This window comes from Cynoglossus semilaevis, chromosome 6 (genome assembly GCF_000523025.1).
Source record: "Cynoglossus semilaevis isolate Cse_v1.0 chromosome 6, Cse_v1.0, whole genome shotgun sequence".
Taxonomy (NCBI): Eukaryota; Metazoa; Chordata; class Actinopteri; order Pleuronectiformes; family Cynoglossidae; genus Cynoglossus; species Cynoglossus semilaevis.
The window spans coordinates 11,078,184-11,103,901 of record NC_024312.1 but is presented as its reverse complement, the minus strand read 5'-3'; the positions used below and the strand labels follow the sequence as shown (position 1 = coordinate 11,103,901).

The window sequence follows — 25,718 nt, the reverse complement described above, 5'->3', positions numbered from 1 at the left end:
TTTGTGAAGGATTCGTCTCGAGTATCCAAACAAATTAATTAGGATAACACGTTTAAAACAACGGCAACGATTAAAGCAAGTGTGTGTGTGTGTGTGTGCTGCTGCCGTGTGTGTAGACATATTTCAAATGCAGCGCTTGTTTGTTTGCATGTGAGATTCATACGAGGAATTTAAATGAGATTAAAATGAGATTCATAACTAATTGTAGCGGTATGGATAACACACACACACACACACACACACAGATGAAGTGATGATTCAGGGTTTCTCACTGTCTAATGAGAGTTTGATTAGACCGTTGAAAGGCAATGGTCTAAACCATTACAGTGGACGCAGGACAAAAATAACAGCAACAGAAGAGAGAGGAGTAGAAATGAACAGAAACACATTTTTAAAACAATACCAAAAAAAAATATCTTGCCGTGTTCTACGGCCATTGAAAACTGTCAAAGGACTGCAGCAGATGTGGACCGTCTAGATCTTTGTTTTGTTATTCAACAGCAATAAGAATGTTTAAAATGTCAAAAAAAAAAAGTGTCAGAAATTAAACACACTGATGCCACACACACACACACACATTATAGAAACTCTTTGGTTTCTATAGCAGTAACTTGTTTGCTCCTCTCTCCTCTCCTGTTCATGTGCTGTTAGGTATGAAGAATGTTCAGGTGGTTGTTTAGCTGTCGCACAATTACAAAAATGCAAAATTTGTTTTGATGGTTTTTCCTTTTTCATATTAATAATTCTATAATATTAGCTGAAATATGAACACCTGATTCTTACAGATGTTACATACTATGCTAATATCGGGCCACTGATAAAATAATTGGTCTATATATATATACACATAGAAGCAAATAAAAGTTGTGTTCTTTATATTGTTCTTTTATATTGTTTACAGCTTCAGTCACATTTCTATATATCTTTTTTCCTAAAGCACAAACGTTTCTGTTAAAGCGTCTCAAAATTCTCCATCAGGACAGTTTGTGACCACCTCTGTATTATATATTCTGTTATTTTCTCTCTGACAGTGATGACTCCTCAACCTGACATAGAGAACATCTTGTCTTAGGATACAGTATTATTTATCACTGTATAATGATCTGAATCAATCTGCACTTTTATTTTTTTCACTTTAGTCTTTAGCACAAGCAGAGCTCAAAACAGCAGCAGAACACATTCTGAGAACACAATTCTCTTACATGTTTATGACGGACACCTGCGCTGACGTTAAACTAGCTTTAAATTGCACTACACCCCCACCCCAAAAAAAGCTTTAAATGCTTGTGTACTTTTAAGATAACGAAACACAAAACTGCAGAAACCATGAAACACTACACGTCCTGGGTAACAGTGTAGAGCTTTTAGAGGGAGAGGGCATCGACAACAAGAGGTGGTGGGGGATTATAGGTGAGAGGGAAGGCGACGTGGCGCATCATCGTATTTAAAAACACAATAATGTATGTATGTATGCAGTCCACTTTACAGTATATCACACACACACGCAACACATAAACACAAGCTCACCTGAAATCACCGGGACGCGTCGCCGTGATTTGTTTGTGTTGTTGGTGCAGTGGGCTGAAGCAGTGGTGGCAGTAACTGTTTGATGGTAGGCTTTATGGCGACACTATATATTGTCTGTGACAGTTTATTCAGTACATGTCAGGAAGGTGGGATTTGTGAGACCGAAATGAGTGGAACATTCCTGCCGCCCGTGTGACTGTACAGCCTTTTCACAGCACTGGAGGAAAAGGAGTGACACCTTTTTTTTTTATAGCAAAAATGACAAAGTTGAATTGAAATGTGTTTACATTTCATTTTTATTCAATATTATTTTTTACTCACTTATTTGTATTTACGTTACGATTTTTAAAACGGTTCACATTCACACTCTGCACTAACTGTTCGTCCAGCCACTCTCCTCCTGAGGTCCACTCTGCCAGTTCCCAATGGTTCTCTCCTTAAATGGATGCTATTATCTCTGTGATTGGGTATTGAATTAGCCTGCTGATTGGATATCGAAGAAGTGAAGACTGATGAGAGGATTTGGTTTAGCTTTCTTCTCCAAACCTCATTACTTGACCACACACTCACTCTCTCTCTCTCTCTCACACACACACACACACACTAACTCTTTTTTTGCTCGCTTTGATTTTACACATTGCTACCTTTAATTTTTTTTTCTAAATTCAATGTCACCTCCAGTGACGAAGTCGCACATCTGTATCTGATCCTTGTTTTCATTATTATTTAACCTCTATTTAATTTTTTCAGTAAATGCATTGGTTGAACATATCCTTAAATTCAGACAGTTGTGGAAAGTGATGATGTCACTGTCATGTTGGAGTGAAATAATGACAAATGTCTTATCCTAAGATGGACTTTTAGTCATCAAACAGAAAAGCAATCCACAAATGTTATCAGTGTCTTTAATTCAGTCATGATTAGAAACAATATTGGACTGATTTTAAAAACAGTCGTCAGTGTCATTTTATATTCGAATAATCATTCATTTATTTTGAAAGCCTAGCTGCTGCAGAGACAGGATACAGAGTGAAGAAAGACAATGAAATAAAGAGAGCGTCGCAGGCCCAGGAGAGACCTGCGTGGAATTGGAATCTGCTAAAAAAAAGACGGATGTGTAAAAGAGGCTTAGAGCTGATTTATGCTGTGTTTCATCCTACAATAAAGATTATGGATGATGATATTGATTCAGCCGAGGCTGTGGCCATGACTGGACTCCGGCTCTTGGGTCGGAAGAAAAGAGAATTTAACTCATTATCATTCCTCAGCACAGTAAGAGAGCCGCTCTGTGTGTGTGTGTGTGTGTGTGTGTGTGTGTGTATGTGTATGCATTTCTTTTTAAGATCATACTCTGAATTAAGATATTTCCTCTTTTAGTCTGTGTAAAAATGTTGAGCCTCCTCCTGTCCTGTCCTGCGCTTTGATTCAACCTCGCTTGTCTTTTCTTTATACACACGCGCATGAAAAAATACCCATCCCTCTCATGGGGAAGTGTGTGTGTGTGTGTGTGTATGTTGAATATGAGACTGGAAATTAATTTCCAGAGGCTTTTATACATGTGCTTGACTGTAACCTTTCCCTGCACTTTGTATTGGCTCAGTTTAGTTCATCTCAGCTAATACAGTTCCAATTTAGGAGCATTTGAAACAACTAGCTATTATTAGCCAGTAATACGGCTGAACGCTTGTTCTGCTGAGCACTGTTAGAGTCGTCGAACAGGACAATGGCACTAAAGTGCACTTCTCTTTAATTAATTACCCACTTTTGTATCTGAGGGGAATACACACACACACACCGATGCAGATACACACACACACACACACACACACACGAGGTGGCTGGAGAAAGAGCTGGAGAGTGAGAGAAAGACTTACAAACACACAAGAGTTTTGTTTTTCAGAGGAAAAAGGGAGATAGAGAAGGAGGGGTAATATCAGCAGGCTATCTATTCTCTCTTCCACTGGTGCATCCCAATCCTCTTTGGAAATAACAAATGCATAAAAGAGCAACAACACAAATATATCTGCCTGGCTCAGATAGATAGGACCGTGCCACAGTTTAATACCCTTATGTAAACAAGTAACAATCAAGCCCTAACACACACCCCCACATCACCACTAAGGGGACAATAAGAAACAAACTCTATTTTCTCGCGCAGATATGAAGAGTGAGAAGAGATTGTTTGAGTTCATGTGCGTGTATATATAAAAGTGAACAAGAAAAGGAAAAGATTTCCCTTTTTTTCAGCCCATAGCGAACGGCAGCACAGATTGGTCGATTCCCCCCGGTGCACGGTGGCGGTGGCTGTTGTTTCAGATGCCGAGTGATACAGACACTGACCTCAGAGACCGGAGCACAACTGACACTCGTCTTCATTCGGCGACTCCCATCTAAGTCTCTCCCTGATATCCTCCTCTCATCCCTCTGCGCCAATTTGTGTTCATACTTCATCTCCGCTCTCATCTTTCCTTCTCTGCACCAAAACTGACAGTTTTTTTTTTTTTCAAAAGTAAAGGATTGAAGCTACACTAAAACTAAGCAAGCCAATTTGTCTCAGAAATGTTGCCGCTGACAAGCTATCAAAACAAAAGGAAATACTGTCGTAGGAGCTGACGCATTTATCAAACTCATTTGTGTAAAATCTAGTCGGCATATGCCTTTTTTTCGTTTTTGTTTTTTTTTGCTTTTGAGTGATCAGCAAAAGCTATCAGGCACAGAAAATATTTCTGGATTTTTCGTATTTAATATATGTGGCTGTACTGAATGAATTGCACAGAAAAAAAAGGCATTTTTATTTTGTGGGTGAGGAAGTGAGAGGGAACGATGCAAAAATGAATGTCACACATCAGCTGATATCTGCTGTTTAAAAGGCCTTGTTTCTGTCTCGTGCTGGATTGACGCACTAATTGTACCCTGGATTACATTGCAAACTTGCAAGATGCAGAAAATATTTCTGTATCTTTTCTGGTCCTTTTAAGTAATTCTCTGCTCACGTCTTTGTTTTCAAACAGTTCTGACATCGAGTCAGCGTTAGAACAAAAGCGCTGGTGTTTTTTTTTTCTAGTGGTGTGATAGCTAAGCTTGAAAAGGAGCTTTAAATGTTTGCAGGCTTAGCAGACGTTCAGGGAGTTCCTGCACAGTTTCTATCGGCGTCTGTGGGAGAGAGTGGCAGTGGCCTCAGAAATGTAAAGAATCTGTCCTCTTTTTATTGCAAGCTCAGCAAGATGTGATCAACATCTGTAAACCAAGCAGCCACCGAAAGTGATACCTGATGCAGTGTACGGAGACAAATTAGTGTGTGTGTGTGTGTGTGTGTGTGCGTGCCCTCACTGCACCTGACTGCATGCATGCTTTGCTGTTTTTCTCTGTTTATAAGCATGTCTCGAAGTTCTCCTCAATCATCAACTGTAATGCTGCACTCTTTCAGCCACACAGAAGCCCGCTATCAAATATTTATACAACATTATCCCTGATTCTGATGCTATGCCCCGTGAGTGAAAAAACAACCCCCCCCCCCCCCCCCCCCAAAAAAAAAAAAAACCCACTGCTGACTTTCCATTGCAGTGCTGCTCTAGATTCAGATTCATTGACTTTCCTCCACCAGCAGGGCTGGATTATACTGTAGTGATTGGTGACAGTTCTTGACGTGGTGATTTAGAAAGAGAAAGGCAGAAAATTACAGTGAGAGCATTCATTCTTTCACTCCAAACACTAGACGGCTGCTGTTTGTTCTGAAGTATTTTGGGGTTTTTTGGGGTTTTCTTTATGGAGAAGAACAAGCCTCGGTCTGTGAGTTGTTTTCCCTCTGATGGATTACCTTTGCCTGAAGCTCCTCAGAATATGTGGCATTTTGTCCGAGTATTTACTAGAACGTTGGAAGGATAAAAAAATCGCTACTTCAACCGTCGCTCCAGCGAGGTAAATACGAACAAACAGAGAGCCAGAGGGAGCCCACACAGGAAGACACACGGGGACAAGGAAGGAGAGTATCATGCAGTATCAATGTCAGGCAGTATTATACCCAGACCATGGAAATATAGCAGCTGTACATGTCACTGTGCAATAACCCAGTCCTCCCATCAATCAATAAGAAGCAAATTCATTGAAACTTGCTGTACCTACAACATTTTATTCCATACTTCCATTTCTCATTTGAAATTAAAACATTTTCTCTGATCTCTTTCTGCGGTTAATTCAATAATCTTAAAGGAAAATAAACAAATACCAGGTACAGTGGACCATTGGTTTTCAAACTTAATTTGTTCCTGAAGGCCGTTTGTGAACCGAAAAGTTCAGAAACTGAAACAATTCTCCCCATTAGGAATCAATGGATGATTAGATCCTGGATGACTGCTTATTCAAACTTGAATTAAAACTAACAAAAAAAGATAAACACAACTGAATAAAAAATAAAGCTATGACTAGGAAAGGTCATTTCATTCCTCCTTACCGGTGCTGAGGAATCGTGATTACGCAATGTTCGCTTCGCTTTCTCACTACTATTGTCTCCGAAATACTGTCGCTGGCCGACTGCTTTTCATTGATCCGATTCAGTGTTAACTTTTCCACTTCTTCTAATGTTTGAGATCTTTACTTGGTGATCACCGTCATTCAATCACAAATTCATGATCTGAATTCATGATGAATCGGTTGAATTGACCAAAAATAATAATGATAACAAAACAATAATGTTTTTTGTCCATGTAAATATCATGTGGTGTTCCTCAGGGTAGAATGTTCGGTCCGCTGTCATTTCTGTTTTATTTATGACATGGCTACCAATACTGCTAATTAATATAAACATTTTACGTTGAACCCAGCGCTATAATTGCTTCATATTACGTTTGTGTCATTTTGGCCAAGTCAATGAGAACAATGGTTTTATTTCAAGACTGTTTGTCGACAGTACACAGTGCAGTACACAGTCCTTTAGTCTAATGGAAGAGTGTAGCTAATGGAAGCTAAGAAGTCATTAAAAGAGTACTGCGGAGGTTCAGTTCTTCAAACTAGTCTGCTTAATTCTCTTTCCAGTTATTCTTGGTTTCACAAAAACACTGTGTGATTTGCAGGTGAGGCAGATTAAATGTAACCACATAATATATGAAAAACCCTTTGCTGTTATAGTAAACATCTACACTTTGTTCTACATAAACAATCTAATTTTTTAGTTTTATACTGCTAAAAAACAAAGGTGTAAATCCAAACCAAACAATGCCTTAAGATTCTCCCCGTACGAAGCCCAGTAAAACTCTCTATCATGTTTGTGTTTTTCTCTTTTTTCTTTTTGACATGCATCAAAGATAAGCGAAAATTAGAGTTATAACTTGTCTCTTTACAAAATTTCCAGAGGGAACGCTGAAATCGAGTTGTATCAACCCCTCCCCTAACTGTGACATTGGACGATAGCGAAACAGGACGTGTTTTTGTGCTTTCTTCAATTGATTTCACTGCATACCTCTGGCGCATTCATGTTTCAAAAATGAGGAATCAGTCAGTTACAGACAGACTAAATTCTCTGGTGTCCCTCTCAGCAGTCAAGAGAGTGGGGGAAAAATCGGATTTAAACATATTAGTTTTTGATTTCTTTAAAACAAGAACAAGCCTTGAAGAATTCGTTTTTAGTTTAAAGTCAGTGCAGGCCATAATATCATTACACTGAAGTGGATTGAAGTGAGGGAAGCTGAAGGCAGGTGGTTCTCCTTTAAACAGGCTGCAGGTCTACAGAAGTACATTGTTTCCCAAATACTGGGTCGCGGCCCTCAGGTGAGCTGCAAGAGTTTGGTTTTTTTGGGTCGTCTCACATCATGTTTCCCAGGAGTTTACAAATAATGTCTATTGACTTGAGCTTTGTGACTTTTAAAATATGGGTCCCCAGAAAACAGTTTAGGAAACACTGGTCTAGTACATGACCTGCGTGTGTTAATTGTTGGAGCATTTAAAATTATCATCATACTATTTTTCAGGTTATGGTTGTATCTGTATAGTATACGTGTATCGATGTATCTGGGGGTTTTGTGTTGAAGAAGAACTATAGTTAGGCAAAATGAGAATTTAGGTGTAAACATGAAATCATCAACTCCTGTATCACTGTATTTTTAAATACTAGTAAATCTCATGGGCTACAGTAAATGTGTGTGTGTGTGTGTGTGCCCGTGCACATGCCCACATTCTGTCAGGGTTATTTCTGATATGTTTCTTAATTAGCCAATAAAGGTCATGGCATCTCTCAGTCGTGCTGGAGGTGGAGCACACAAATAAGGCAGAAGGTCAGGTGGATTAGTGACTGCCTCACACTGCCCCAATGTGGATGCCGTGACTACGAGGACTAAATCACTGGCTGCTCAGAAACATACTCACACACACACACACACACACATTGAACTAGAGCTTCACTGGAGCCTTTGAGGTCAGACCTATTGGTAAAATGGATAGCTACAAGAATATGTTGTTTCTGTCCCTATGTTTAACATTGAATTATACCTACATTTCGCATACATTTCAGAATACTGACAAATATTTTTTTTTTCCAAAAAGTATTTTGTTAAACTTGTAATTCATCATTTTGTGAAAGACAAACTGTACATCTCTTAAAGATGAATTTTTACAGCCCAGCAAGACATTTATCGTCTCAATTTTCCCTTCAACGCTGCATGCGCACGTTATCGTTTCATCCTGATGCACGTGCTATATCTTAAACGTGTCTCTTGGAGCTGTGTACTGATGCTCTTGTGTCAGTAACTCATGCTGCCTGAATGCTGGTGCAGATAAGATAAGAGAGGAGGCACAGATGCTTCAGTGTTGGTGCTGGATTGTTGCAGTGAATCTACCAGGTTACTCTTCAGGTCCATCATCTTCTACCACGCAGCTTGTCACTCTGTCCTATGGCCCTGAATCACCAGTGGCATGAAAGCTCTCCATCTTAAGTCCAACCCATTCTGTCCATCCCAGTGTGGTCTCTCCCTTTCTCTCTCTCTCTCTCTCTCTCTCTCTCTCCTGTCCTTGTGATTTTATCAGCTATAACACAGTGCTCCGATTTCACTCCTCCACCTTCTGTCTCTCGTCCTTTCACTCAAATAATTTTGACATACAGCACCAGAGTTCCTGGTACTATAGCAGTGCCGCCCCACTGTCTGTGGTGCATCTTTACCAGATCCTGCTAGAGTGACCACTTGTCCCGATTTAGCAATTTTAGCCATTGTCCTCAAATGGAAGATTTTGTCCCACTTTTTCATTTGTCATTAATTGAAAACCTGAACTTTATTAAAAATAATGTTATGTACCTGGCTGTCCATGGGCACGGTCATTAGTGCAGTCCATAGCAGTGATAGGCCACTTCTTGGATAAGGCCGTAGCTAACAGGCCGAGTGGTGTGTCAATCAAACTGCTGACTCGCAGAGTCTGAAATTGTAGCACGCACTGTCTTAGTTTAGTTAATCTGTTTAGTGGTGCTGGGTTTTTTCTACTTTTTATTTTCATGTTTTGGAGTCACAGGAGTTCACATTGAAATTGTTGAATTTGACATCAGGTCTTGGGTACTTTAGAGTTTTTGTTGGATTTGTGGAGGTAAAAGGTGAGATATGGGCATGTTACTTGGTATAAAAAAAAAAGGGTTGGATTTAATTGATTGCCGCTGTCCCTCATGTCCCACAGAAACCTGCTACTTGTTCTGCATTTTGTTGGTTTGGAGGTGGTCACCCCAGATCCTGCTAAGAACTGTTCTCCCTGGTTTGAAGTTTTCTGGCGAAAAGCCTGAATGGCGACAAAGAGATAGACCACAGATGAGCTTAGACACTACAACATACAGTACAGTACTACTGAACTGAATACACACTGGTGCATCAGGATGAACGATAAACAAAAAGAAGTCAAGCGAGGAAGGCTTAATAAAACCTTCCGTCAGTGTGAGGGAGCCACTAACACACCCTCATCAGTGGAAATGTTCATACCAGTGATAAGAATTACTGCCACGCGCACTCTGTACTGTAGGAACTTACCTTCTATCTGGAGACACGAGGGCCGCGGCCTGAAGGATTAGGAGAGAGCGAGTCAAACTCTCAGTGCCATATCTGCAGCGGAACACACTTTCAATAATGACAGAGAGAGAATTGAATCTTCTTTATTTAGATCGTTTAGCTCTCCTCCACTACTATCCCTCCTCTGCCTCTGCCTCTTCCTCTCCTCAGCAAAGTACTTGCCAAGAATCCACTCCAAGTTTTCAAAGACAGGCTTTAAGTCTGTGTTAACGTACACTAAAAAAACCAAAACAAAGAAAACCAGCCTGTGCACATTAACAGAACAGAGCTGTCACCCTAGACGTACATCACATCACACGTATTAAAATATCACAGTGGAATGTTATGGAAACAAGTCTCTAGAATATCATTATAACTGTTAGGTGGGACAAAAAGGAGTTAGCCGCCCAGATTGTGGTTTGAAATTATTGGCAATAAAAAATTAAAAGTCAACCTGCCAAGGTTAACTCTTTCACTAAGTCAACATAGTTCACTTTCTGGACTTTTGGCAATATTCAAGATGTAGATGTATTTATTTCAATATATTCTGTACCATATTTTCCCAACTATAAGTCATATTTTCCAGACTATAAGTCGCCCTCTAGTGGCTGTCAGTGTGAAAATAACAAACATGTAAAATTATGTATTTTAATATATAAGTCGTACCTGAGTATAAGTCACAAACAAAAAAAGAGTGTGACTTATAGTCCGGAAATCCCGGTATATATGATTTAAATACAATTTTGACAAATAATGAATTGCAATTCTCTGTGACCTTAGCTATTACTATTGACGCTGTTAACAGTATTCATATCCATGCACTACTACTGTAAACGCATCACTAGGTCATTTCTAAATATTCACAACAAAAATCTCTCAGAATGCTCAGCTGCCACTGGTACCAGAACTATTAATCCATTTAAATACCTTTATTTGAAATTTGTGTCTGAAATGGTTATAGTGGTTTTAGCAAACTGCCTTTTTTAAACCAAAGCTTCTAAGGATAGTTTTGTGTGTGTGTGTGTGTGATCCACTTTTGTGAACATTTTTAAAGGCTGATGATAATCACTGAAAGTGCTTCGCCATCTGGGAAATGACAATAACTCACATTTAAATAACACAGCCTAATATCTCAATCTGCCGTACATCACTGATAGACGTGACTCCCACCGCAGGCCCATCAGAGCAAAACACTCACTTTCAGCATGTTAACATCTGCACATTAGGTGTTGTGTTGTGACTGCTGCCTCCCAGCTTAGCACACATTCGCACGCACAGAAACACACAGTGGTGTATAATTAGTCCAACGCTGCTCTCTCACACACACACACACACACACACACACACACAGGCTGCTGCCGGATGGAAATAGATGCCAACTACACAGCGCCGGGCCGTATGTCATTAGCTGCATTAGCTACTGTACACCTCCGTCAGGCAGACTCCGTGACTGCATTAGGCACATTAGCTGTTTTTCATTCTCCTCCAGCTCAGCCATTACAATAAATGCCGCCTCACGCTGTAACAGAGGGATTTACAATTATTGGTCTCACATTAATACAGTGCTCATGAGTGTACAATTATGTTGTTAATGTTTACAGTTCAGCCACGTACCTGTGGCTGAACGGTCGGACAATTATCACCACCAAGACAGCAAGCACTTAGTGTACTACTACTCACAGTAGTACTGTCCATTTGTGTGGCGTCTGGTGGTTAGGCTGTGGTTGAGGGGGCAGCAAGAAGCTAGGCCAGGCGTGGGCAAACTTTTTGACCGGCGGGCCACAGTTGTCCTAAAATTGAACTGGATAGATGGAGCTTTTGGGTGAACTAGGATGACATGTAAAAGTCAGGCACAAATTTTCTCTGCCATCTATTGGGGAAATGTGGGTATTGCGGGAAAAAGTATATAAATAAATTATACAAATTTGGAAAAGTTTGGTGGGCCGGATTGAAAAACTGAACGGGCTGCATCCGGCCCCCGGGCCTTAGTTTGCCCATGCCTGAGCTAGGGGTTTCACTGCCGATGTTTAAAGACATCACCGCCGCCAAATCTAGCCGACTAAGAACAATAGATCGATAGGTGCATAAGTGTATCGCTAACTGTGTCTCGGCGCTATGAAAATACAACATAGGTGTGTCTCATGTCTTTTACCTAATCTTACAGAAAAGGAGGCGTGAAGCGCTGATTGTGGTGTAATTTATTGAGTGAACCTGTGTGGTGTTAATGGCTTTTTAAATGTCAGGCAAAGTCAGGCAATGATAAAAGAGAGATCCGTTATCCACTGTCCTCGTGAGCACCGAGCAGTTTGCTTATGCCCTTTGTGTGCGCATGTGTGTGTGTGAGTGTGTGTGTGTGTGTGTGTGTAAGCAGGTCAGCTTCCCAACCTTGCTGATGTCAGCATGACTTATGCACCAATCAGATTAGCTCTCAGAGAAAGTGAAAGAAAGAAAATAAAAGCAGGGAAGACTGTTGTTTGTTTTACCGTCTCTAAAGTCAGTGAACACACACACACCCACACTGACAGCTGTGAGTTACTTATGGATTACAATAGATCAAAACTATTTTTTCATGGTCCGACTAAAAATATTACAACGTGTAAATAGCAAATAATAATAACAATTATTATTATTATTATTATTATTATTATTTGTAATAATAATTCATATTGTTGTTATTATTATTAGTAGTAGTAGTATTATTGTATGGGTATTGTTAAAGACAGACGTGGAGATTATCATCAAACACGGCGCTGAGTGATGTCACGGCAGACTGCATTTTAATAGAGAGGGCAGTAATTAGAGCGGGGACAGGGTGAGGGCATGGTGACACACAGACACACAAACTCAAACACATACTCATTACTAGGGATGGGTTAATTAATTTTGCAATGATTTGTGGCAACTCATTTTGTATGCGGAGATTTCTGTTCTTAACAAACTGACTACTATACTTTATAACAAACAAAAACAAACAAATGCGTGTATATTACACACACGCACAGTGACCTCCTCGATTCCTTAGTAAATGGCTGTGAGTTAGAAAACAAACCAACATTTGCTTAATTTGATTTAATAATTTAATTAATAAAACTAAACAAATTCTGCACAGTAAGCAGCACGAATCAAGTAAACATGAAAAAAAAAAAGCTCGTAGGTGACACAAATAGCATCCAAAGTGTGCGCCTGAGTAACATCTACTCAGTGAACGATTAATCCATCCACCTTAAGTAATGAAAATAGGCTTGGATTTGTTAGCAACAATAAGTGACAAATTATCATTATTCTACCAAAAAAGAAAATATTAAAATTTTTACCTTCTATATATATTGTCCAAACTGTTACAGGTAAAAATAAATACATTTAAGAAAAGCCTTTTTATAAAGCAAGAGAACACCAACAGAGTTTTGGAACAACTAAAACTGATAGATTCTGTTTTTTTAAACCACACAGTGCAATGTACAATGTTTGTAACTTGAAATAATATTCAATTGCAGAAACAATTATTAATAAGTTATGGAGTAGTTCCATCTAAACCGTCTTCAAGGAGAACCGTCTTGCTGATGTGAAAGCTGCTGTCATTTTTTGGAATCGTCTTTCTCCTCTGTGGAACTTATCCCATGTTTTTTAAAGAAGCTCTCCAAAAAATCTAAGTTCTCTAGTGATTTCCTGCTAGATTTGGGTCTTTTTGGGGACGTGTCACAGAGAGGCACAGGAGACGTCTTGACATTTTGACTTGTCAAGACGCACGTCAAAGATGTAACTGGGTCAGACCCAGTCATTTAAATGAGAGTCATATAAAGGAGCAGTCACCAGAAGGCGCGGTGCAGCATCACAACAGCCTGTCCTGTAGTTATTAACACACTGATGTTTTTCATGCAAAGATAGCATGTAATGTAATTATAGCCCAGGCGTGGGCAAACATTTTGAACATTTTGACTTGTGGGCCTCAGGGGCCGGGTCAGGAGCAGATAGATGACACGTTCATATGAACTAAAACAAATGACCTGTAAAAGTCAGTCAGTAAAGGCTGAAGTGCTTAAATGTGGGCATTGCAGATAAAAGGCACAAATATAATGAAAATAGAAATATATAACATAATTTGAACAAGTTTGGAGAGTCGGATTAAAAAAGCAAACGGGCCACATCTGGCCCCCAGGCCGTAGTTTGCCGATGTCTGTTATAGAGCTGTCGCTAGTCTCAACCGCTAAAGTGTCATCTGTTATGGGAAGTACACAGTGGGACAGTGTAGCTGTGACTTTATTTTGATAGGAGTGACAAAACATATGGCCTGCGGACCAAAACCAGCCTACTGGGGTGTCAAATCTGGCCCGCTCGTCACCAACATGTTTTGTCATCTTATATCTCATCACATATGAATATTTTTTAATATATTTGTACTTGTATGCAGGTAAACAAGTGGGTAAAGTACGTGTCATCAAAAACTTGACTTGACTTGCTGTCAAATACACACACAGGAAAAGACACAGGCACACACCAAACCAAACATCTCTTCTTCCCGACGACGGCCGTAACCAGACACATTCCATCCTCTCTTTATCTACCTGTGACAGATGTATTTATGGTTTTGAAAGGTATTGATTCACACCGTGGAGCCTGTTAAAGAAAGAGAGAAAAATGAGATTTTAAAACCAACATGGCTGATGGTTAGGAAGCTGTCTAATGTCTAACCAGATGACAAAGAAAAAGGTGTGTGTGGGGGAGTGTGTCGCTGTGTGTGTGTGCGAGCCTGTGTATGTGTGTGTGGTTGGATGGGGGGTGTGAGATGTAGCGAAGTTCATTCATTCATCTTCTACAGCTTAGTCATCTTCAAGACAATCCCAGCAGTCAATGGGCGAGGGCGGGGTTCACTGCAGACAGTTCTCCGATCCATCCAAGTGTCCGAGCGCTGCTCCGACTGTGAAGCAAAGTCGTGAGATAAAATACTTAACTCGGTCGATGTTGATAAACATCCTGAAACAGACTTCAGTCTACGTGACGTACGATTTGTCGGCGTGTATTTTACAATATATACCTTGGCTCAGAATTCTATAACAAAATATTAACACCTGTCATTTGTCATGATTAGGTTTTTTAACACTGCACTGCAGGTGACTTGATCTGTGTCTGCTTGACTGACCTTAGTGTTCCCGCAGACGTACACAGGAATAGTGAGGCGAGATAAACACCGGGTTTATTTTCACATATATTTCCTAAAGTCAGTTTACTCCTATGTGAAATAAGTGTGGGTTATACTGATTTGAAAAATAATTATAATAACCAATTAAAATATATTATATATATAATTGAATTACTCTTTTTTTTTTTAAACTGATAAAATTTGTTCATGTGAATTGATCTCTTGATTTATCATATCTAGTATCTGGTCAAAAATAAAGATATGAATCTAAATCTTTCATCTGTTTTCCAATCACCTGCTTAGCCCAGGAAATATGATCCATAAAAAATGTATTTACAAAAATAAATACATTTTATTTTTTGTTGATATGACAGACAGACAACATGTTTGTGTGCAAGTGTGTGTGTGTCTGTTTGTATATGTGTGCACGCAAATGCCACTGACCTTGCCTTGGCCGGCCGGTAAAGCGGGCCGTCAGTAGAGTCAGTTGTGAGAGCAACCAAGCGTTCTGCCTGAGATTTGCAGGCTTTATTACAGCCCCCAACCTCTGGCCTGACAAATCCTCTTATTTCATTTTACATACCTTTACCTCGGCCCTGCTCCTTTCCTCCTTCTCTCCTCGAACTCCTGTTCTCTCTCCATCCACGCGCAGTTTTTTTCTCTTTTCTTATTTGTCTTCCATGTTTTCCTTCCTTGTTCTGCATGCTCCTCAAACCTTTACATCCTTCTTTTCTATTGTCCTATACTCCCCTTCCTGCTCTCCACCCTCCCCCTCCCTCCCTCCTTCTCTATAGCATGATGAATCTGTGGACAGGGGCTAATAATTGTACTTCAGCCCAAGTGCTCATTTTTCTTTGTGTTTGAAAGCTGTGACAGGCAGGAGCTCTTTTTCTGTCCACCACACCAGCGAGCCTTTTTTCTCCTCCCCCCTTTTCACTTTTCTTTTTATCTTTACACAATGGGTGAGTAAAATAACTCAGGGTTTACAAGGTCACGCTGTCTAGGGGTGAGGACACGTTGGGGATTTGGAGGTAGAAGGATTTCCTCCGAGGTGTCGTGTGTGAGTCTTCAATAAAAAACACTAAGTTATAGATTACACAGGGACAAGTGGCTGCGGTTGACAGAGAGCTAGCTCAGTGGCTAACAGCTAACAAAACAACTCAGTTCATCACCCGGTCATTGTTATTTGTTGTTGTTTGTTTTCATCACAAAAGCTGAAGTGGAGGGAACTGTTTTACGTCCGTGAGCCACGGGTTTCATCACACACAGAGAATAAGCAAGTTCTTATGCCCTCATTTCTGCCTCCCTCATGACTAGAGCCAACAGGCCACACCTCTTGACCTCTTGACCTCTTGACTTTTAAGTAAAATACATTGAGGACATGTAAATGTAAGTTTTTAACATCAGAGTTCTTTGGAATTTTATATTTCACCACAGCGGCCTCTTATTTTTTAAATCACTTTTATTAAAATTTGTAGGCATTTTTATCTACTGCATCACACAGCAAAAATATTTAGCTAATATTCTCCCTGACAATATTCAAGGACAACACATTCTTTATTCACATTTATATTTACAAAAAAAAGAGTTAAAGAATTCTCCAAACCTGCGACAGTTCAAAAGAAGATATAATATACATAAATTGTTTTACTAAATACCAAAAATAACAGATACACCTCTGTGTCCAAATATCTATATTTACACTGATGTACCAATGTGTGTGTGCAGATACTTCTATACACACATGTGTAAATGTATATGTATATGTGATAGTTTCCTGTAGAAAAAGTTCAGATATAAGGCCCTGCAGTAGTTCCCAACCTTTTTTTGCCTCATGACCTCATGTTGACATTACAAATTTCTGGCAACCTCAGGGACTATTTTTTTCTGGAATTATTTTTTTATTATGTCTGTTATACTGTATTAATACAATGTAGCCAGAAGTCTGTGCAGTGTTTTTATTTATAATTCTTTTTTTTTTAGATTAATTACTAGTCATTTTAAGCTACCCCATTTGACTTCCCGGTAACCCCCAGAGGGCCGCGACCCCAGGGTTGAAAACCACTGCTGTATTCTAGATAATTAAAATGAGGGAGGTCACATTAGGTGTATTATTATAGATATATGAGATATAGATAGGAATTAAATACTTATACTTAGTTTTTGATTTAATACATGTACACGTTTGTACTTTGCTATATTTCTTGATAGTACTTTACGGTCCTGAATAGTTTGTGTGTGTTCGCTGTCACATCCCCTTAACAACAGTACGACATGTCAGTGTCACTGACGTGCAGCAAAATCCAATGTTTGAAGGTCGGCTTATGAATTGCAAAGATGACAAAATTGTTTTTATTTTTTTATTTTATATATTTTATTTAAATGTACAATAACATCAGCTTGTTTCACTTCATCCCGGCGTTATTGAAAACAAATAACTGTGGAGCGTGCGCATAGGAAAGTAATCTGATGGCATGAGAGGAGGTATCGAAATAAAATAACATTTTCATTGACTCCACAATAGAACTTGATGGAAATTGATCAACAGTTTTAATCACAATGTCATCTTTGAGAGGTGGAATGGCAGTGAGCGGAGGGAGGAACTGGAAACAGCAACTTTATGGCCTGCTGTAGTTAGATGGTAAATTTCCTCTTGGCAGATATTTATTGAATTAGTTGAGTCTAGAGAGAGCTTTAACATTGATCGTGATCATTAAATATATCCGCTCAAATTGCAACATGGCGTTTCCTCAGTCAACGGAGCCAATAGGAGCAGAACAAAGGCATAATCAAATCAATCCTTCCATAATTATTCCGTGAGAGGTGGAATTAATCAAGAGAAGGAATAAAAACAATAATGGAAAATGAAATTGTCAGTCGTAAACAATTACGGCCTCAATTGAAATAAAGTCAAGGAAGTCAACTGTAAATCGGACTAATTAAAATAACTCGCTGCGGCTTTTACTCGCGACTCCGTGGGAAGGCAACGCATAGAGCAACGCGATAAGGAACAGAGAGGGAGAAGCGGTGCACGTGGGCGAACAAAGCCCGACGCGGCGAGGTGAAAGGATCAAGGTTCTTCTCTTGTGAGAACCTTCTCTTTTCTGCTGCTGAGAGGAAGTGTAACTTATTGATTAGCAATCAGATGATTCCGATACAGTCTGATCGATAGGACGGGGGGAGGAGGTGGGAGGGAGACACCGTCCTCACCCATGATCATCCACTGCAGTGTCCAGGGATACAGGCGTCTGCTGGTTTGTTGTCCCCCGGGATCTCCTTTGAGTGTGTGTGTGTGTGTGTGTGTGTGTGTGTGTGTGTGTGTGTTCAGTCAAAGTTGATATTTCTAACCCTTGACCTTCAAATCCTATAGTTTAGTTTTGTGTTAAAAAATTACATTAAATGAGGAGACGGTAATTTAAAAAAAAAAGTTCTTTCACCTCACTGAGGCTTGTGTTACCTTATTGTCAATAACATATGTGTCTATCGACGATAGATACATAGAAATATATATATGTATATATACATATATAATAAAACTATAGGAGCAGAAATATATGTATATGTGTACATATGTGAACTGTACACAACAGTATCTGTTATGGAGTTATTTCACATGGTTGTTGTATTAAATGTGACAATCTTTCAAATCTTCACTGTGGTCAGTTGAAGATACTGCAGCAGCTCTTTTTTCCATAACTCACTGTTTGAGAGATCGTTTGTCCAGTATTAGGTTTCAGCCTTGACAAGCTCTCAATAAAATGGCACAAAATGTGCACTAATCAGGCTATTGTGTATTTTGGAACGCGGTAAAAAACAAAAAGATCACAATGAAGAAAAAAAATTGTTTCTGGGGTTGCCAGAAATTTGACATGTCAACATGGGGTCACGAGCCAAAGGTTGGGAACCACTGACATAATGAGTAAATAGAAAACACATTAGGACATAGTCAGCCTGTTTAAGACGTGTTCTACCTTCCAGAGTAAAAAAGAAAAAACAAAAGTGTTTTTTATATATATAGGCATGCATATATATATATATATATATATATATGTATGTATGTATGTATGTATAAAACTGACAATGATTGTTTCCCTTGGTTCTCTTCCGGGTACTTGGGGCCATCTCTGTCAAGTCTGTGTGTTTTACCTCAACTGTGCTCTGTGAAAGGACTGTGATAAGACAGCTGCACCAGCGTACCGCACAGATAATGAGAGGACGGGACAGTATCGTATCAGTCGGTTCCCAGACCACAGCTGTGAAGTAGCACGTGGTCGTTGGGGTGCATTTTCACGCAAGTGACTGAGAAAAAAAATCTATGTGGGAGAAAGAAAACACGTGTCGGGAGAGTATTTGCAGGTGGACAAATATGTTTATGTTTATGTTAATTAGGATTAGAGAATTAAAGCTACACCCCACGATGGTTCAGATTTTACAAGAGAATTGTCAATTCAAGTTTTATTCGGATCATTCTGGTACAAGTTTTGGAACCAGGTTGCCGGCTGAGTATGCTGGGAAAGTAAAATACATAAGTGAAGGTACGAGGGAAAAGTACTTTATTCATTAAATTACAAACATGTTTCTCATCACGTCTTCAACTGTGTCAAAACTTGATGAGAATTTCTTGTTTGTTGCATTTTGAGTATGTCTCCTAAAGCAAGTATCATTTTAATGTTTAGGGAAAAAAAACTGAGGTAAAAAAACAAGTTTAAATTTCAACAGAAAAATTTAAATATTGATTAAATACCAATAAAGTTTCTTGAGGTTTGAAAATACTTTATTGTTTGTTGTTAGCACTACACCGACACGGCACAAATTCCCTAGCCCTGTAATCTGAGATTAACTATAACAAATCCATCCTTAATCCTAATTCAGACTCAATAATGCCTCCATTTGTAAACGCTAAAGCCAAGAACACACATTCACACATACACATACATACTGTCTGACCATGTGTGTTTTTTTTTTCTTTTTTTATTGTACAATTTTTGCTCATATAATAATGAAAAACAATATTCTCAGTCAAATTTAGAACAAAATAACTACTACTAATGACAGACATTTCACTTGTTGTGGTCGGCCTCGACTCATCATCACATTTTTGTTCTCTTGTTTGTGTGTTCCTACAGATGTTATGAAAATGGAAGGCTGGTGTTTACAGAGCAACCTATGGCACCCGGACTGCCACAAAGCACAATGTCTCATAAGTGTTCCAGCGGCGACTTCAGGGATGTCAGTCCACAGCGAACGCGGAGCCGGAGTTCAATATCAAAACAACCGAATTAAGAGACTAAAAGCACTCGCATCGCCCCGGTCCAACAACGGGAGATGAACCAGAGTTTAAGATCGTGGACTCTGGACATAAGAATTTTTTCACGGATCCAGATTCTCCCATTAATACCTCCGCCGCATAACTAAGAGAATAGATTATTACTTAAGCTGAATCAGCAAAAAGACAAGCTATGATGTCCACTCTCCATTAGCACATGCTCCGAAATCAGGAAGTTGTAAATATTGTACAGGGAAAATGGGACAGCGGTGACAAAGCTATTGCAAAATAATGTACATATAAATAAGAATCCGACTTTTAGTGGTTTATATACTGTATCATTAGTGTCACCCGACCATTACTGCTCATTTCGTCTGTGCCCTGTACCATAGAACAGCACAATGATTACCTGCATCTCACTACAGTCTAAGTTCAAAGGAAACATCTACAGGAACTGAATAAGAGGAAGCTGAACAAACCACTTAGCTAGAACCAGTCGCATACGTGCATAAGTTACACCCCGTCCTCTGGACAGGATTGTCCGCCTGATGTAGCCGTACCCTTTATAAAGACAGTTGTTTAACATCGAAGACATGATCTTAGATTACAGAAAATCCTTTTTTTTCGCCCACTCCTCAGTTTTTGTTTTTTTAGACCATATTAAACTCATGTCCTCGTTTTAGTGCATTCTAGTCTCTATAGTGAGGTGACAGACTTTTGTGTTGAACAGTTAGGAGTTAGCTGGACTTCATCCTTCCCCTGAAGACTACTGTGCAGCACAACTCTCTCTCGCCCTCTCCCTACCTCTCTCTCTCTCTCTCTTTGACTCTGGACTCGTCCATCAGAGGTCTTGCACACCTGCTGACCTCTCAGCCACCAACCGTTCACTCAGGTCCCACAGACTGGCGGCGACGTTGGGGTCCTGCGCCTGTGTGGACGGCAGGCAGCGGAAGCAGTTGTTGAAGTACATGCCTCCTAATCCTTCCAACTCCGGGGCTGTGCCACAGTAGACGGTGGTGGCTGCTCCTTGTTGCTGTGGAGAGGAGGAAAGAAAAATCAACTTTGGCAAGTGATTCAAAGTGATGGAGGCTACGGTATGAAAATGTTACAGCTTTTTTTTTCAGATTTAGTAGATTAAAAAAAGAAATTAATAGGGATGTCCGATATTAACTTTTTGCCGATATTCGATATTGTCCAAACACTTAATTTCCAATATCAACAGATACCGATATAGGCCTGGTAATACTCTATTCTTTTGTTTATCTGTACAAACCACTGTATGAGTTGCTGATACCAGCATTCTACATACAATCCCCTGTTTATTAAGATAGATTAATTAAATGAGCTGCAATGCTGCCATCTGGTGACTTTCACTTTCATATACAGCTGTTTATCCCCAAAAATATTTTAAGGGCACACATCATTTGGCGAAACCCAGACATTGCGTTATCGGGTTTTCATTATCGAAGGAAAAAAACGATTCTTACAGATATTACATAATATGTTAATATCTGATATCGGCCGATATCATCGGACATCCCTAGAAATTAAGCAAAGAGTAGGAACATGTATATTTTTACACAGCAGACGATCTTTCAAAACTAACATAACTGCTAGAAATGACGCCGATGAAACCTCTATCTATTTGTATGTTTAAATAATGATATAGTTAGTGATAGCTTGACATAAACCAGAGGAGTTCCCCTTTAGATCCACTGAACAGTCTTGTCTCTTGTTTTTTTATATTTTATTTTCTTTATTTTTACCACCAATTTCAGTCATTACACTAGTTGCTGTGTCTCAGTGTTTCTGATGCGGAGACATATTGAACAAGAAAGGTCACCTTAACCGCGGCCCGCCAAGTCAATTCTCCAGGAAGGGAGATTTGCGAAAGATTTTAAGAGAACTAGTAAACAGCATCAGAATAAATACGTCGGAGAAAGATGACATTCAAAACCAACCTCAAAGCCAGAACCTTTGTGTTTCAGTGCCCACTAATGGCTGCTGTGACAGCTTGGGCTCGGGCTGACTTCAGTACAACCACATGAAATGATTGGACGCTTTATCTCCCAATTAGAGGCACCGGTGCAGGGGGGCGTAGAGGGGACACCGATGTGACGACATGAGACTAATGGTTAGCACAGAGGCCGATACTGAAACCACATCATACAGGCGGTACTTGAAGAATGGGCACGACACACAAACATATGGACATGTCCACATGACATGTGCCAAGACTTAGAACAACTTCTTCATGCAGCCAATAGGCATCAAGTGAAGCCATCAATTAAAGTCTTAAGCATTTGGACTTCAAAGGCAGTAAAACAAAAAGGACACAAAGCAGATTCTAACAAATCAACTATTTAAACACACACACATACATGACCAACACTAGGTGCTGTGGTGTGTACTGTGGCAGCAGCAGATTGACCGTGTTTGAGGCGCGGTGTAATGAGAAAGCAGATGAAAAGACAGCAGACCGTCTCAGCTGCCAGTGAGGCGATAACTTCATCCACGTCACATCCCGCCATATCAAAGACAGAGAAATGCCAAACGCCGTCTCTGAGTTCAGGTTTACACACACTCCGATTCATTCATCCCCCAGCTTAGGCCATCTGATTGAGCTCGACTCAAAGCTAAATGCCTTTTCAAATCGTCTGAAGACGTCAGTGGTGCCTGCTTTGATTCACTGACTCCAGCTGACCTTGGCTGACTGTCAGTGCCGTCTGTGTCCAGTAACTAAACCGGCATCAAAGAACTTCACTTCCTTTTGCAGTAGATAAGCCAGTTCAAAAATGGACTGAGTTAGCATTAGCCTGTGTCTATGTGGGCTGTTGATCTTGACACTGTTACTATGGGATGTTGGACCTGGACTAATTGTATTGTAAAAAGGCTATTTTCTTTGGAAAACGAGAAATATTTACATCTGTGTTGCCATTTGTCAGAAGGATTGATCAGCACATCATGGGCAGCTATGAATTGATTATTAACTGATGAAAGTTAATCAGTATCTTTGCTTGAAATACCAGTAACTACTCAAAACATGTGAACCCCCACCCCCCTGCCAACCTCCCCAATTCTCTCCTTAATGACGGTCTGAACCAGTCCTTAGTCCTTCATGTCCGGCGAGCCGCCATATGACTGCAGTTTAGCTCATTCCCCTCACCACTTGACCTTGCAACCTCAGAAGAAGATAAAGCTGATGAGATTAGACATTAACATGCTCTACCACCCACCACAGCCATCTATCACAATGCCTTCAGAGATAGGAAGACTGTTTGAGTGAGGAGATAGTGGAACAAAAGGAAGATCCTTAACGACAATTGATGGATTCACTTGGCTCAGTTAAAATCATCCACAAAAAACATAATTTATACGCGCACATATCACAAATATATACAACCTAACATCATATCCATGGATTAGCATTGGCCCTTCAACGCCACCTCTACATGTCTCTCTGTACGCGATACTGTAGATTGTATTTGTAAATGTTGCTGTTTACAAACATAGCAGATCTTGTCGCGCTTCTTTCGTTCTTCTGCGTCTAAATGTGAAACATTAACTGTTGTGCAGTAGTTATCGAAAAAAAAAGAGAGAAATTTAACGCGACTAAAAAGTTGTTGTCTGTGACGCAGAGATCTGGACTCGACATAGAGACTTTGACTTTGTCCCGTGTATTTTGGCATATCAAGGTTGTTTCAAAGGTGCAGTGATTGATGTACTGTATATTTAAGTTTATCATTAAGTTAAGGTTTATTAGCATGTGGTCACTGCCTGTTGTATGGCAGGTGTGTTTTTTTCAGCGCAGTGTTTGACGTACTCAGTTTCAGATTTTTACTTTTTATTTATTTATTTTCGGTTTGATGATTGCGTTTTACAATTCGGTGCTACGTGATTATTGATCCTCCCATTAGACAAGGAAGAACGGAACTGAAAATCTGTCTCTTTTTCTTTTTTTTTTAACTGCAGCAAATCGACAAATCAAATTAGCCGGTGTCAAATAGATGAGACTTTTTTTTTTTTAACTTTCTTTTTTAATATTTGTAACCAAATAAATCTAAATCACTCTGCAATAAGGTGATGGTAAAACAGCGTCAACACAAGGGGCCAAACATCCCCCAGTGCTGTGCTGTGGGGACACTGAGGCTACTCTGGGATCAGATCCAAGTCTTCCAAACCTCTGTAACGACTCATAACCCAAGGACCTCAATAACCTGCAATAGAAATGTCCTTGTACAGAGTTATGCAGTAATTAATTCTTATAAAAAAAATGACATATAGTTAGAAGCAGAGAGATATCGTGGCTAGGGTGTACTACTGTTGACGGATACTTTTCTCCCGTTCTGCCTCTTTTCATCCAACTCGTCTCAGCGGTGTGAACATGTTTCTGCATGACTCTTCACCCCTGTGTGTGTACGTACCACATCGACCTAACCTCCATGTAAATAAACCCAGTACTGTAGAGCAGTCTCTTTTTGACCCATCTGTGTACAAACCTGTAAATACCAACAGCTATGCATGCTGGAAACCTAGCAGTTCTTACAGGTACTTTTATAATCCCTTCATTCTTATATGGCATGTGCGGCAAAAAATAATAATAATAAAAATAGGTTAAAAAGAAATGAGAAAAAAAGGAGAAAAAAAAGAATAAAAAATAGTTGATAATATTGTCAGGAAATATCCTCTCTTGGACAGTGTGTAGAGTCTTCCTGTTTTCTTACTCCTGTGGGTGATTCTCTTCCTTTGCCTGTGCCTGTGTTTCTGCTCACCATCTGTGTCAGTTGTTGTCAGTTAGCATTTGCACAGCACTGAGGGTTGAGGCAGGAAGGAGAGAGTGAGCGCTCACCAGATGAACCTACGACGGCACTGCAGTACTACAGCGGTACTACAGTGGTACTACAGCGGTACTCAAAGGGTGTGAAGTTCACTTTCTGGCCGAACCCCCAGATTACTAAGCACATGTCAATCTGTATCACGTCGAGGGCCAATAGACACGCGGTTCATTTGGAAACCTGTCCGTCCCAGACAGGACACATGCCGAGGTTTGATTTGTTGTTGAAGTGTTGATCATTTGCAAATACGTACTTTGTCCATTTTAACCACGCAGACAAACATGTAAAATAACCAATTTTGTATAAATCAGATCTGCAGAAACTTTGTTAATAGAGGTAAAACGCGGCTACAGATCCCCACCAACGAAGGGAACAGAAGGAGAGCATTTTTTGCCTCAACCCTCTGGTCCAGCCTAATGGACTAGCTATCCTGGACGTAGGACTCCAAAGGGATTGTGAATCTATTTCAAGAATGTAATTTTTTTGTTTGTTTTTTTATCTGTGATGTTTAAATAGATGGAGGTGTCTGATTTTTAATCTGTGCTCAAGATATTTTACACTAAATAAATAATCATTAAAATCTAAATTTTTTTTGTCTATTCTTTGTGTGTGTGTTTGTACTCAGTTGAGCGTGCCTGGCCCCGCCAGAGAGGGAATTCTGGGTAACACGGTCACAGAGAAAACAAGTTGTATCTCCATTCACACTGTCCACTCAACCAGGAGGTGAGGAGATTAGCGTCTTAAACACACTTCAGGGAACAGCCCCTGACCTCGGCGGCTGTGAAGACAAACCTGAACTTTGTCATTTTTAGCAGAGTTGTCTTTTTTCTTTTTTGCTTTTATCAGGTGTTTTCACAGCATCTGTCACACAATGATTCGCACAGATGCCAGTCTGAGTTACGTGTGTAATCGGACCTGGAGAATAAACGGAGCTTCTCTTC

At 39.8% G+C, this 25,718-nt stretch overlaps 1 protein-coding gene across 2 annotated transcripts in view; it reads left to right on the top strand.

The window, feature by feature from the left end:
- The window catches only part of LOC103380135 (transcription factor Maf-like), a 44,862-nt gene extending 19,499 nt beyond the window's left edge, over positions 1-25,363 (top strand). For both annotated transcript variants that reach the window (XM_017033190.2, XM_017033191.2), the window contains one exon: positions 19,803-25,363. The gene's annotated coding sequence lies outside the window, so the exon portion shown is untranslated. The remainder of the gene's footprint in view (positions 1-19,802) is intronic.
- Positions 25,364-25,718: the final 355 nt, after the last annotated feature.